The sequence below is a fragment of the Chrysemys picta genome, chromosome 3, assembly GCF_011386835.1.
Source record: "Chrysemys picta bellii isolate R12L10 chromosome 3, ASM1138683v2, whole genome shotgun sequence".
In the NCBI taxonomy this organism is placed as follows: domain Eukaryota; kingdom Metazoa; phylum Chordata; order Testudines; family Emydidae; genus Chrysemys; species Chrysemys picta.
In genome coordinates this window covers 161752869-161766203 of record NC_088793.1, presented here as the reverse complement: position 1 = coordinate 161766203, position 13335 = coordinate 161752869, and the positions used below count along the sequence as shown (strand labels likewise).

The window sequence follows — 13335 nt, the reverse complement described above, 5'->3', positions numbered from 1 at the left end:
CATTGAAGACAATGGGAGTCTTTCAGTTGACTCCAAATGGGCTTTGGATCAGGCCCTCAGTATTTTCTCTCCTCTGGATTCTGGGTGGGATCGAATATAATTCTGCTTTCAGTCTTCTCCTGGGGCTGTCTCCAGACTTAAACACTCTTTGTTCTTCTCATTTCCCAGCAAGCCTGAAATTTCATGTAGGAGTGAACTGGAACTTCTCTTGAAACAGGAGAAACTGAAGGTGGTTGTGGATCCCATCTGGAGGATGGCAATCATTTAATATAAAAATGGACCTCTATGTGACATTCACAGTGCCCCATTTGTAATGGCTTTCACAACAGGAAACACTGTACCATGTGCAAGAAACTCTTCCTCAGCTGAATGTCCATTGTGTGCCTTCACCTCTTCTTCTTCTGACCTCATTATTGCTCCTTTTCTTGGTTCCCACTCCATCGTGTCTTCCTGTTTCCTTCTCCCCTCTTTTCTGTGTTTCACTTCCTTTCCATTTGCTCTTCTTTTTTTCCTCTCCCTTCCCTTTCCTTATTCTCCTTTCACTTTTCTCCTCCTCTTCCCCATCTCCTGTCTATTTTGGCATTATATCCCCCCCCCCATGCCCTCCTCTTTTTTCTGTTAAAATAACTCTTGTTCATTCTCTTTTATTATATTTTTATATACACTTCCCTTTTACAATCCTGAGATAAAGAGAAATCAGAGAGCAAGTTTATCAACCACATAAAACAGTCCTCTGCACCGTAAGCTGAACTTGTTACCTACGTATGTTTGAAAGGAATGACTGAGAAATATTCAAATTTTATCAGTCGACTTTAACAAAAATAGTTTGTGGTATTCATATCCCTTCAGATGCTGACTGGTGCTCATGTTTTTCCTTTTATTGGATTTGACATAAACATCCACAATTGCAACTCTTGCCAGCTTTTGTTTTCCCTTTTGTACAAAATGAAGAACACAATAATTTTGCCAGTAGATTTTGTGATCAGCAAAGTATTTGCACAGCCTAATTTATTTTTTTAAACAAAAGAGGTGGGGCTAGAATGATTCAAAGAACCCATTACACTCTCTCCTCTTAGCTCTCCTGCAGTCTCACATGAAGTCAGTTAAATGGCCTCAGCTTTACCCCCAGGGACCATATCACTGAACGCGACAGGTCACTTCGGTACACAAAGCACATTTTCCCTGCATATGTATTTCACACAGGATCCAGGGTTTCCCACTGATGCCCTAAAAAAAATCACCAGTCCCATGAGTTGCCTCTTGTGATGCAGATGAAGTAAATATGTCCTTCGGCAGAGACCAAACACTCCTGTTTCCCCACAGAAAAGGAAGAAAATTCCTCGTATTGCATGGCTGGGGCACGCGTGGTTCTCAGGAGAAGTGTTCTGTATTTGGTAGTAAGGGTATAGGATACAACAGTTACCACTTAATAAATGACAATCAGCAAATACTGCAATCGAGTGAAATATCAAATCAGGCCAGAGAGCAAGTTAAGGGCCAAACTGTGCCCGTAGGCCTCCTTAGCGCTGAGGTGAGTAGCTGCGATTGCTGAGCAGAGGTAACCTGAACTCGGTACAATTGCGACACAAGCAGAATGCCATGAAGGTGGGAGGCTGAGAATAACAGCCGGGGATGCAGACTAAGCCTTAGTGCTCATCACAGCTCATTCAAGGAGCCACTGCATGCATTTTCCTGCACACCTGCTACTAGGTGCTAAGAGGCATGCAGCAGGGTAGGACACTGACTCAGTTTGACAATCCCTGCTTAGTGCATAGAGTGCCAATGGCCGCACCAGCTGCCCACTGCTGGTGCTCAAAGAGCATTAAGAAAGCACACTGTGTAAGTCCTGCATGGCTGGGTACGGGCCAGGGTGGAGGTGGGAGCTATGGGGAAGAGGCTTCTGTGCCAATTTATCTCACTTACATACCAACACACTTGTTCAGGAAGAGCCACAAGTTATCCCTAACTATGGACATATTAGTGTCCTGTCCTATTCATCCACCTGGATGTGGCTGTATGGTATCTCCTTACTCCCCTGTTTGAGCTACCCATTTTGCAGGTTATGGTGTGGGTGGGTGAGCAATCTCCCTAGATCCACTCCTCCTGCATACATGGGTAGGGAATGGGCACACCCTCCCCCAATATGATGGCATGGGCATAAATGATCTGGCACCTGTTTAAGGGCTATGTCACAATCTGATCCCTGATCTGCTCCTGGGGCAGTCCAACAATGTGCTGTCCTTTCCATTAGGGCTCATGGCAAAGCCGCAATCTCCACCTATGTGAGTCTTATCTAGAGCTTAATCCAAAGACCATTGAAGTCAACTGAAAGACTCTCGGACTTCAGTGGGCTTTGGATTAGGCCCCTATTCACTCAGATGTTTGCAGTGAAGTTTTGCTGGGGTGAACGTAGTGAGGACGTGGGGCTATCTTGGGGGGTAGAGTCTATTTAGTTACTATCAATGAGCTGTGCATTTTTACGAGCCCTTGAAGCATGAAGAATAATTGCATTTTATAAATAAAATAATTAAATTTAAAAAATGTTCCTGGCAACAATAACCTGTTGTCTAACATGCCAAGGATATCTGCACTTGATCTCACTAGAGGTACTGTATGTTCTGACTTTCTATTGATTTCTTTTTCAACAGACCATCACTAGGACACAGTAACACAACTGCTGCAATGGAGTTTTACACAGGGGTATTGTAGATTATAGAGAGCAAAACAAAACCTCTGATAGAAAATAATCCATCTTCTCCCTCTTCCACACCATGACAATCATTTAAAGTTATCCTGATCCTGATTCTTGGAGCTCCAAAACTGCTTCTGGTGTCCCCACTGCTGATAGTTCTGAATCTCTGATGCTGGCTGTAACTGTGTCTTAGTGGGTCACAACTGCGGATGCCAAATTCAGGACAAACTGCTGAAAAATAGGGCAAACACAACCCAAACTGGTGGTTATTCTTTTATAAGATATACCAAACCAGCCACAAAAGTAAACTCCTGTTTCACCACACTGGCTAACAAGAAAACATAAAGGCAGTTTCCTCAGACATTCCAGTTCTTATATCACCACCAAAAACACTGGGTTCAGAGATGAGTGGTTCTTTACAACCAGTCTGATCAAATAATAGGTTGTTCTGATCCCAAAGGACCAGCCACACACCCAGGTCAATATATAACTTAGATCTTACCCAAAAATCACGCTGATGCCAATCCCTTAGTAACTAAAATCTAAAGGATAAAAGAGTTAAAATTGGTTAAAGGAATCAATTACATACAGTAATAGCAAAGTTCTTGGTTCAGGCTTGTAGCAGTGATGGAATAAACTGCTGGCTTTCATCAAGTCTCTGGAGTACATCCACAGCTTGGATGGGTCATTCAGTCCTTTGTTCAGAGCTTCAGTTTGTAGCAAAGTTCCTCCAGAGGTAAGACGCAGGATTGAAGACAAAATGGAGGTGTTTCCAGGGTCTTTTATAGCTTTTACCATGTGGAGGGCATCCCATTGTTCTTACTGTGGGAAATTACAGCAACAAGATGGCGTTTGGAGTCACATGAGCAAGTCACATGTTCATGCCCAATTTCCCTCAGTCATTGCAGGAAGCCATTACCTACACTCCAGACAGCACCATTACATGACAGTCCACTCAGTGTAAATGGGTGTCTCCCATGGGCCATTGTCAACCAAATGTTTCTTGATGAACCACTTAATTTGAACAGTTCCTCCAAGATGTGCTGGCTAGCTACCTTGTGGGTGTTACCCCAGGAGCAAACATTTGAGATCCAAGTATAGAGCCAATACTTATAACTTCACTTACAAAAATGATACATGCATACAGATAGCATAATCATAACCAGCAAAACATACCCTTTTCATAGACACCTCACTCAAAAACCTTTGTACAATATGTGCTGCAAATATATAACAGTGGTTGCAACAGTGATCTATTTGGTTATATTTTAATTAGATAACGTCACACTGGCATCAATTTATTTTCTAGCTAGTTAAGCCAAATGCAGCCTGTTTTTGAAAAGGCCCACTGTTCATTTGGCTGCTCTGCCAAATGCGGCAAGGCATATCCCAATGAAAGAGGGAGGAATCATTCAGGGTCCTTTCCTTCCATTACTCCTAATTGTAACTAGAGCTGGTCAAAGAAATGGGTTCTTTCCAGCAGAATATTTTCACTTCTGTGGAAAAATCAAAAATGAAACTAATGAAAACCAAAACATTTTCAGTTTTTGTTTTTTCAACAAAAATTTGAAATAGTCTCTCCACTGTTAGCCTCGTTTTCCCTTCCCCCCACTGCTCCTCTCCAGCCTGTCCTCCCTACTCTGCCCCATATTTCACCCCCCTTCTTTCCCTTCCTCCTTCCCTCTCAATGTCTCTCTCCTTCTTCCTCCCCTTCTTTCCCATTTCCTTATCCACGCCACCCCCCATCATTTACATACATAAAAAAGAAGGTGAAATGGGGCCAGTAGAATGTGCCCATCATCACCCTAATCACTTTACTTCTGCATTATACCCCATTTCACCCACATTCACCTGGGCTTGGGGATTGTTGAGGGGGCTTTGCTGTTTGTTTGTTTTGGTTTTTTTGCTGCATATGTGGGGTCTTCTTACCCAGTGAGCTCTTTGGGGCAGGGACTGTGCCTTCTGGGGCACCAGAAAATATGAGGATAATGAAATAAACCCTGATCCCACCAACCATTACCCCCCCCCCACCCCTAAAGCTCTGGCAGCAGCCCCCACCCATTTGCAAAGCGGGAGCTCCAGCACAAGTACCACCACTGATCACAACAGCAGCAATATGGGCAGAAGGAGAGGAGGACTCTCAGGTAACCAGGTCCCAAACACTTTAGGTCTTTATATGCAACCTCTTATCAAAAGTCCCTCAGTTTATTAAAGTCCTCCTATAACATATGCCAGTGCTCTCTAGGTACTGGAGGACCCAGGGATCTGTGTTTTCAGCTCCACAATAGGCTAACTCCGTGACCTCAAATGCCACCTGGAAAGAAACGGTTACTTACCTTGCTGTAACTGTTCTTCGAGGTGTGTTGCTCATATCTATTCCAGTTAGATGTGTGCGCGTGCTGCATGCACGGATGTCGGAAACTTTTTCCTTAGCAGCTACTCATTGGGCCGGCTGGGGAGTCCCCTGGAGTGGCGCCGATATGGCGTTCTATATAAGACCCTGCCGGCCCGACCCCTCTTCAGTTCCTTCTTGCCGGCTACTCCGAAACAGGGGAAGGTCGGGGGGAATGGAATAGATATGAGCAACACATCTCGAAGAACAACAGTTACAGAAAGGTAAGTAACTGTTTTTTCTTCTTCGATTGATTGCTCATATCAATTCCAGTTAGGTGACTCCCAAGCCTTACCTCGGAGGTGGGGTCGAAGTCAAGGAACCGCAGATTGAAGGATCACTCTGCCAAAGGCCGCATCATCTCGAGAGTGCTGTACGATGGCATAGTGGGACGTAAAGGTGTGCACTGAGGCCCATGTGGCAGCCCTGCGGATTTCCTGGAGGGGAACATGTGCCAGAAAGGCTGCTGCTGATGCCTGACCTCTCGTGGAGTGAGCCGTGACAGCAGGTGGAGAGACATTCGCCAAGTTGTAGCAGGTACGAATACACCCCATGATCCATGAAGATATTCGCTGAGAAGAAACCGGCGTGCCTTTCATTTGCTCCGCGATGGTGACAAATAACTGGGTTGTTTTACGGAAGGGCTTTGTTCGGTCTGTATAGAAGGCAAGCGCCCTTCTAATGTCCAGGGAATGGAAGCGCTGTTCCCGAAGGTTAGCATGTGGTTTTGGGAAGAAAACTGGCAGGAAGATATCCTGACTCACATGGAAACGGGACACCACTTTTGGCAGGAAAGCCGGGTGAGGTCTTAGTTGAACTTTATCTTTATGAAAAATGGTATAGGGCGGTTCACACGTGAGAGCCCCTAGTTCGGATACCCGATGTGCAGAAGTGATGGCCACTAGGAAGGCGACCTTCCAGGAGAGATAGAGAAGTGAGCAGGAGGTGCGGATCGGCGACTGGTCGCGGGCCGGTGCCGTGGCAACAGCCGGCGCGGGGATCGGCGCTCCGTACGGCATCAGTCCGAACAGTGCCGTGAGGTCGCTGAACGTGACCTGGACCTCTAGCGGGACCATGTTCCAGCAGTTGCCCGCGACCTCGAGCGGGAACGGCTCAGAGGGTCGGGGTTGCGGGACCAGCACCACGAGTCTAACCGGTGCCGTGAGTCAGACCGGTACCTGGGGCGGTGCTGGGACTCCAAAGGCACCAGGACTCCGAATGGTGTGGAGATGCTGGTCTGAGGGCTGACAGTCCGAACATCACCAGTTTGCCCTTGGACGGTACTGGGACTCGGGCCGGAGCCGGTGCTGGGATTGGGGACACTGGTGCTGTCATTTCGATGAGCGCTCTGGCGGCCTTGAAGGTATTCGGAGCGGAAGGCAATGTAATCTCTTCCACTTGCGCGGTCCCTTGTGCGGGGCTGGCATGAGCAGACCGGGACCTAGCGGCCATGTTCGGCCTGGTTCAAAGCTTGCTTGGTTGGGGCCGGAACAACTGCTTCGGGCCTAACGGAGAGTCCTCCCAAGGCTTGCTTCGTTCCAGTGACCAGGGAATGGGAATGGTGCCGAGGTGGGCGTTTTTGGGGCCCGGGAGATCGTTGGTCCCGAGGTGGGCGCGGGATCTTCTGCAGTGGCTGGTACTGCTGGGGGAGCACAGCGCACCGAGGCGCTCGATCCTGCATCTTGAGAGGGCCATAATGCGGACTCCATGAAGAGTTGCTTGAGTCAGATTTCCCTCTCTTGTGCGGGGCTTGAACACCTTACAGATTTTACACTTGTCAGCCTGATGGCCCTCCCCCAGACACCTAAGGCAGAAGTCGTGGGGATCGCCCATAGGCTTGGGCTTGTTGCAAGACGTGCAAGGTTTGAAGCCCTGGGACAGCATGCCTCAGAGCCCTTCAGGGCAGTTGTTGAGTGCGAAAGTGCCCTCAACTACTAAACTATGCTTAATACTACAGAAAACACTTCACACTAACTATTAACAATTAACTAACAATGGTAACTATTAAGATAAGAGAAAACTAGGGATTAGTGGAGCACTTGAGAAAACAAGCGACCACTGTTCCAACAACCATCACGGGCGGTAAGAAGGAACTGAAGTGGGGTCGGGCCGGCAGAGTCTTATATAGAACGCCATATCGGCGCCACTCCAGGAGGCTCCCCAGCCGGCCCGACGGGTAGCTGCTAGGGAAAAAGTTTCCGACATCCGTGCATGTGGCGCACGCACACACTTAACTGGAATTGATATGAGCAATCACTCGAAGAAGAACCTATTGTTAGGGAGCATGGATTCTGGAGGACTGACTTTATAAGCTCTCAACTCCATTTAATTACCAGACTGTAGCATTCTATACTAGGATCAGTTTCCAAGTGGTCTCATGGTTTAGTTCCAGGTAAAGCACATTACAACAGTCTAGACTCAAGGGGACAAAGGCATGGATAATGTGGCAGAAAGAGAGAGAGAAAAAAGTCACAGTCTTCATACCAGGTGCAAATGGAAAAAAGTGACCTTGGCCACAGCTGCTATCTAAGCATCCAGGAGCATTACAACAGGCTAGCCTCCAGGGGACAACCCAGGTTGTAATAACACACCAAAGTTACAAGTGATGGTTGCACTTCCTCAGTCAGTGGCACCCATTTATGTTCTGCCAACTCTTTTGGCTGCTTCCTCCAGCCCACCAATATTATCCTTCTCTTACCAAGAATGAGACCAGCCAGCTAATCATCCTACAAGATCCACGTTCATATAGACATTGGTTTAAATAGGTGCTTTTCCCAAACTGCTCTAAAACACTGTCTAGAGCAGGGGTTGGTAACGTCAGTGGGGACCGCGATCGGCCGAACCTGCCACGTCAGCAGGTAAATAAACTGGCCCGGCCTGCCAGGGTGCTTACCCTGGTGAGCCGCGTGCCAAACGTTGCCGACCCCTGGTCTAGAGTCAAAACAACTCCTCTGCATGAGGTTTGGTGTTATTAACAAAGACATTAGCAATAATATGATGTTCATCCCAAGCCTTCTATCCAGGCTACCCTCAAGGTCCTAACTTCAAGACTGCTCAGCCTACATCCTAGATCCTGTGTCTTTAGAAAACCAACTCCACCTCTTCTATGTCCAGCTGAGATACCTAACCACCTTCCTCAATTAGTCAATAAGACCCACTTCACCCTTTCCAGCAGGATCAACACCCACTAACAGAGTAGGGTGTTTCAGACAAACACAGCCAACCTGTTACAGTTGGGATATTTGTCTCACTCTTCCAACCACATGAGACATTAGTGAGATGTAGAGCTTAATGTCATTAGAATACTGAATAAAACACAGGCCGTCCCTCCCAATGGCTTCCTTTGTAATGTGTATACTGAACAGAAGGGGTGAGTGTGTATACCTTTGTGGTACCTTGCAGGAAAGGACTCTTGGAAAGATGAACAGTTGTCCAAAGCCCCTAGGATTGCCAACTCTCCAGGATTGTCACGGAGTCTCCAGGAATTAAAGATTAATCCTTAATTAAAGATTGTGTCGTGGAATGAAAACTGCAGGAATATGTCCAACCAAATTGGCAACCCTATCCACAGCTTCCATTTGAGTTCTCCCAGAATGATGAAAATGGAACCACTCAAGAGTACATCGACGTGCCCATGCTACTGTCTACAGATGAGTCAACAGACCCTTTCAGTGTGTGAAAAGCTGCTGGCAGATACAAAAGAATGAGCATGGACGTTTTATTGGGGCAGGCAACACATTACAGGATTGAGCCCTATATTAGAAGTGAGGTGAGGTGCTGCCTTCTGAGTTACCACTGGAGTCACAAAATTAAATACTTACAAAATAAATTCATCACAGACACAAGTCATTAAGAGAAAAAAAGATCCAAACCATGGACAATATTACATAGCTCAGATAAATCAGATAATAGGGGATTTTCCAGTGGAAGAAACCTTACCTCATGCTTAAGCAAGCAAAATCCTTGGAATTGCATTTACTCTTAATACAAAAGGAGACATAAACTACCAGTTACATTTTTGGCTAATTATTAGTCATGCATTGTAATAATAGCTGCAAACTTATTCCATAACAGTGTCCTAATCTCAGCATTGAATTAGTACTTTAGATGTTTAAAATCAATGTCTTACGAGACTCACTATTTCCATAGGGACAATACGTTTTCCTCTCTCAACTATTCCTGATGTTTTACCCATTATTGAACATTTTATGAACTTCCTCAGAGAATAAAATAGCAGCTTCATTTATGAACAAACAAGTTACTTATGAAGCAAAGGGGAAAATAAGGGTTACATCTGAATAAAAAATCCACATGCCAGACACAGTTAGAGACATTTCCTGTATTCGGAAAAACAACAACACTCACCAGATTTTACATCTGAAGGTCACTAGCTAAAGATTTCATGGTTTAGTGTTAATGGCCTGCTTCTTTCAAATAAACACAGAAGGCAGAAGAAATTCTGTACTGTGTTCATGTGAGGTGGAAAAATCATATGCAGACATACAAAAGAAATTGAAGTGTGACTGAAGGGATAAACTGTTAAATAAAAGAGAGAGAGAGAGAGAAAGAGAAACCTCCAAAAGCTGTTGCATACAACACTCCTGAAAACAAAACCATCATTTCAAAGGAAAATGATCTGTGTCAGAAATCTGTGTAATGGTAGATAAATGAGCTAGGAATATTGTGTGATGCATGCTATTGACTTACAACATGCCCGTTAAACACTATCTGTTTGTCTGATGTATTACACAGTATTTATTACTTTCCATTGTTGAGCATTGGAGATGGCCTGAGAAAACTGGGTTTTAGCTGTGCAAAGTTGTAGATTTACAAACCCAGAAACAGCAGCTGTTCTGATCCCAGTTCAATTTCTTCTGAACAAACCAAAGTCTGTGGGGAAGAGGAGGTGTTTGGATAAAGCCAGAATGCTCCTGAACTCCTGTTCCACCAAGATCCAAAGTGAGGGGGGGGGGCAAGGGCGGGGAGGCGTGTTGTTAACCTGTCAGATACAGCTCCTCTGTGCTGATTCCAGGCCCAATGCAAGTTACAGCAGTCAGGGCCGACATGCCCCCTACAGGGGATGGGAGGCAGTGGTCACAGGAGCTAGATACACTAGCTTTATGCAGGTGGCCAACTATGGCCATATTCTGTCCCCTTTTACACCACCTGAGTGGCACAAAGGAGCTTGTCAGGGGTGGGGGCGGAGGGTGGAATCTAGTCCACAAAGTTCAGATCAGAATCTGATCTTCTGTAAAGTACAGAGAGACTGAGGGAGAATTTGGCAAAAGCAGAGTGAGACCTGAGCAACAAAAGTTCAAATCCAAATGCAAATTTCCCCAAATGTTGGCAGCATTCAGCTTAAGGTCCATTTCTAGATAAACGACTCCAGTTTTGATCCAGCTCTATTAAAAAAAAATCTTTTTTTCTGCCTTGCCCCTCGAAAAAGAAAATCAGCCTAAGTATTCTGGTTGCTATGCCAGCATTAACAAGATGGTAGCTGATGTTGTTTTGATAACATATACTACTTGGCCTCATTTTGGGTCTTTGCGGACTGTCAGGTCAGAACCGCACATCTTTTATGATCATTGCGTGTGTTGCCTTTCACTAACTAGCAGGGAGGTCTTGATAGAATGCTGCTATGACAGTCTTCCATTTACTTCAGTAGGAATTGGATTGGGCTCAGAAAATCATTCTGATCCACTGAAGGAAGATATTTTTTCCTTTTTTAGTTTAGATTTTTTGTTCAAAAAGGAAGACGGGGAAACAAGTTGGGAAAGAAGAAAGGGATTATTGGAAATATAGCCATCTATAAACTATCGACTACAAATGTCATATTTTACCATATGGCTTATTACTAATTATATAATTTATTGTCCAACATTCAAATATCTCTAAGAAATCAAGCAAAATAAGATAAATTTATCCCTATTGTACCTTCACTGAAGTAGACATAAATTAGGCCTTGTATTCCTAAATATATGTACCCTGTCATTCATTTGGAACAATATTTCCCAAATTAGCCAGATCATTATAATCATCATTCACTACTAGTCAAGTGTGTGATAAGGCCTTTTATACTTTTCCATTTTTTTCAGTAGTCGTGTTTATAGTCATTGGACTATATATAAATTGTATATGTGATTTACATTCAGTAGTCTTCCATAGACGTTGCAAAGGTATAGCTGAAGCTCTTATTTGAAGACAATGAAGATGCACGGTTGTAAATGAGGGAATAATTTGGCCTATAAAAATCTCTATTGATGTTGATGCAAAAGAAGGAAAGAATCAGCTTGATTTTTAAGCCTTGGTTGTGTTTGTGGAGCTGGCAGATAAAGAAAATATTTTAATGTAAATGTTGAAAATTTTATATGGAACCAGTGACAATAAAGTGGTACCCTGCAATGCCATTTTTACGGTCACTTTTCAGAGCAGAACCACACCTTCCAGCCCCTATTATGGGTTTTAGTGAATTATCAGAGCAAGTAGATTCCAAAGGCAAGGGCCCTCTACTGAGAACACCCTGATACTGGTTCTGGACAATTCAGTTCCATGACCTGAAATCAAGAGTATCCCAAGATGGGAAATAGCACAAGAATCTCTCTCTCTCTCTCTCTCTCTCACTCTTCGACTAAAGAGCCCAAGATGACATTTAGCCTTGGACCCATAAATTGTGTAGTTCAAGAAATGTTCTTGAACTTCAGAGACTGAACTTAAAAAGCAATGGATAATATCCCTCTAGAAGAATATGGAAGGAAAAATTCTGTCCTGGGGTGAATATGTGGGAAGTTAATGTCTCTGAATCTTTAATATATATTGCCTTTTAATTCACCCACTCTGACCTTTCTACATAATACATATTCTGAATTCTCTTTTTTTGCTCTCCATCAATCTGAGCTTATTAATAGTTGTGTAAAAAACATCGAGTTATGTTAAATGTAAGTATTAACTTGTCATTTGGATTTTCTTCATAAAAATATTCACAGACTCTCCTTTTTGATCAGATCCTTTGGCTTTGTAAGCTGTTGGCAATAACCCTTCTGCCAACACACTGCTGGAAATGGGAAAAATAGAAAAAAAAGGTGCAATACTACTGACCAGGTAATAGGATCCAGCTGGCTACCTCAAAGTATAGGTTTCGGACATTTCCACCAATAGAGCCCACCCTGAAGAATGATAAATCTATCATTTAAACACATTTTCCAAATGGTGGTGTATACCTGCGGCTCTCATTGACATCAATAGGGTATTCAGCACGTCTGAAAATTAGTCCCAGGTGTGATATTACCCTTGGCTACAGTAATACAACAGGACAATTCAGTTTAGTTTCTACATTTACATTTTGCATGGTGGATTCATCTTCTGCATGCTGGACACTCGGGGTTTTCTTGATTTTAATTCTTCTTACATTTAATTTTTCTTCATAATCTTAATTTTTCTTTCATGATTGAAGAGCAGAAACACACATAGTGTAGCAAACAAACTGTTGTTCTCATTCTTGAATTTGTGAGGTAAACTAAAATCCCTAAAACATGAGAGTCTGGGTTTCATGAGGCTTATGTGCAATGAGCTGGTGGCTGCAGTCCAATTCCTAGTGCCAATTGTGATGTTTGTTGTAGTAGCAAGGACTCATGTCAACACCTCTTGGCACTGGGCTGAGAGCACCACCTCATTTCATATGGGCCACAGAAAAACGTCAATTGATAATAACTCTGGGTGACCCAGGCTGGGTTGGAGCTGGTGACCTAGATGTGAAAAATCTCCTTATCCCTTTTACAGTTTCCTGAACTCTTCTTTATTTGAAGTGTACAGCTGCATCCCTTCTGTCTTGATGTCAGCTGGCATATGCTGTCCAAGAACTTGATCTGGGCAGAGAAAGCAAGACTCTGAATGAGGGAATAGTTACAGCGTGTTTCTGTTCACTCAGACCAGAACAGCAGGCAGCCTGGGAGCTTTTAGACATGCAGTATGTGCTAAAATTCTGTTAGGGATTGGTTTGTTTGTAAGAAGGAGTTAGGAACGTGACAGAAGTTGGATGATATCAGAGGGAGGATAAGCTTACAGAAATTGGAAACGCACCCAAAAATATAATTTCTCTCTCTCTCTCTGTACAACAGCAAGGCTGCCACCCCCAGGCCAGAAGGATGCACATTAGCATCACTTCCCTTCCCTGCAAAAAAAATCACTTGTTCTCAAGTATGTCTTGTTTTCAAAACTTGGAAAGATCCAGGCTACCGTCAAGTTCTTTAATTCA

General features: G+C 44.1%; 1 long non-coding RNA gene across 1 annotated transcript in view; it reads left to right on the top strand.

The window, feature by feature from the left end:
- The window catches only part of LOC101945604 (uncharacterized), a 28649-nt gene extending 27708 nt beyond the window's left edge, over positions 1-941 (top strand). Inside the window, exon 5 of the long non-coding RNA XR_256782.5 lies at positions 169-941. This is a non-coding gene — a long non-coding RNA (uncharacterized LOC101945604). The remainder of the gene's footprint in view (positions 1-168) is intronic.
- Positions 942-13335: the final 12394 nt, after the last annotated feature.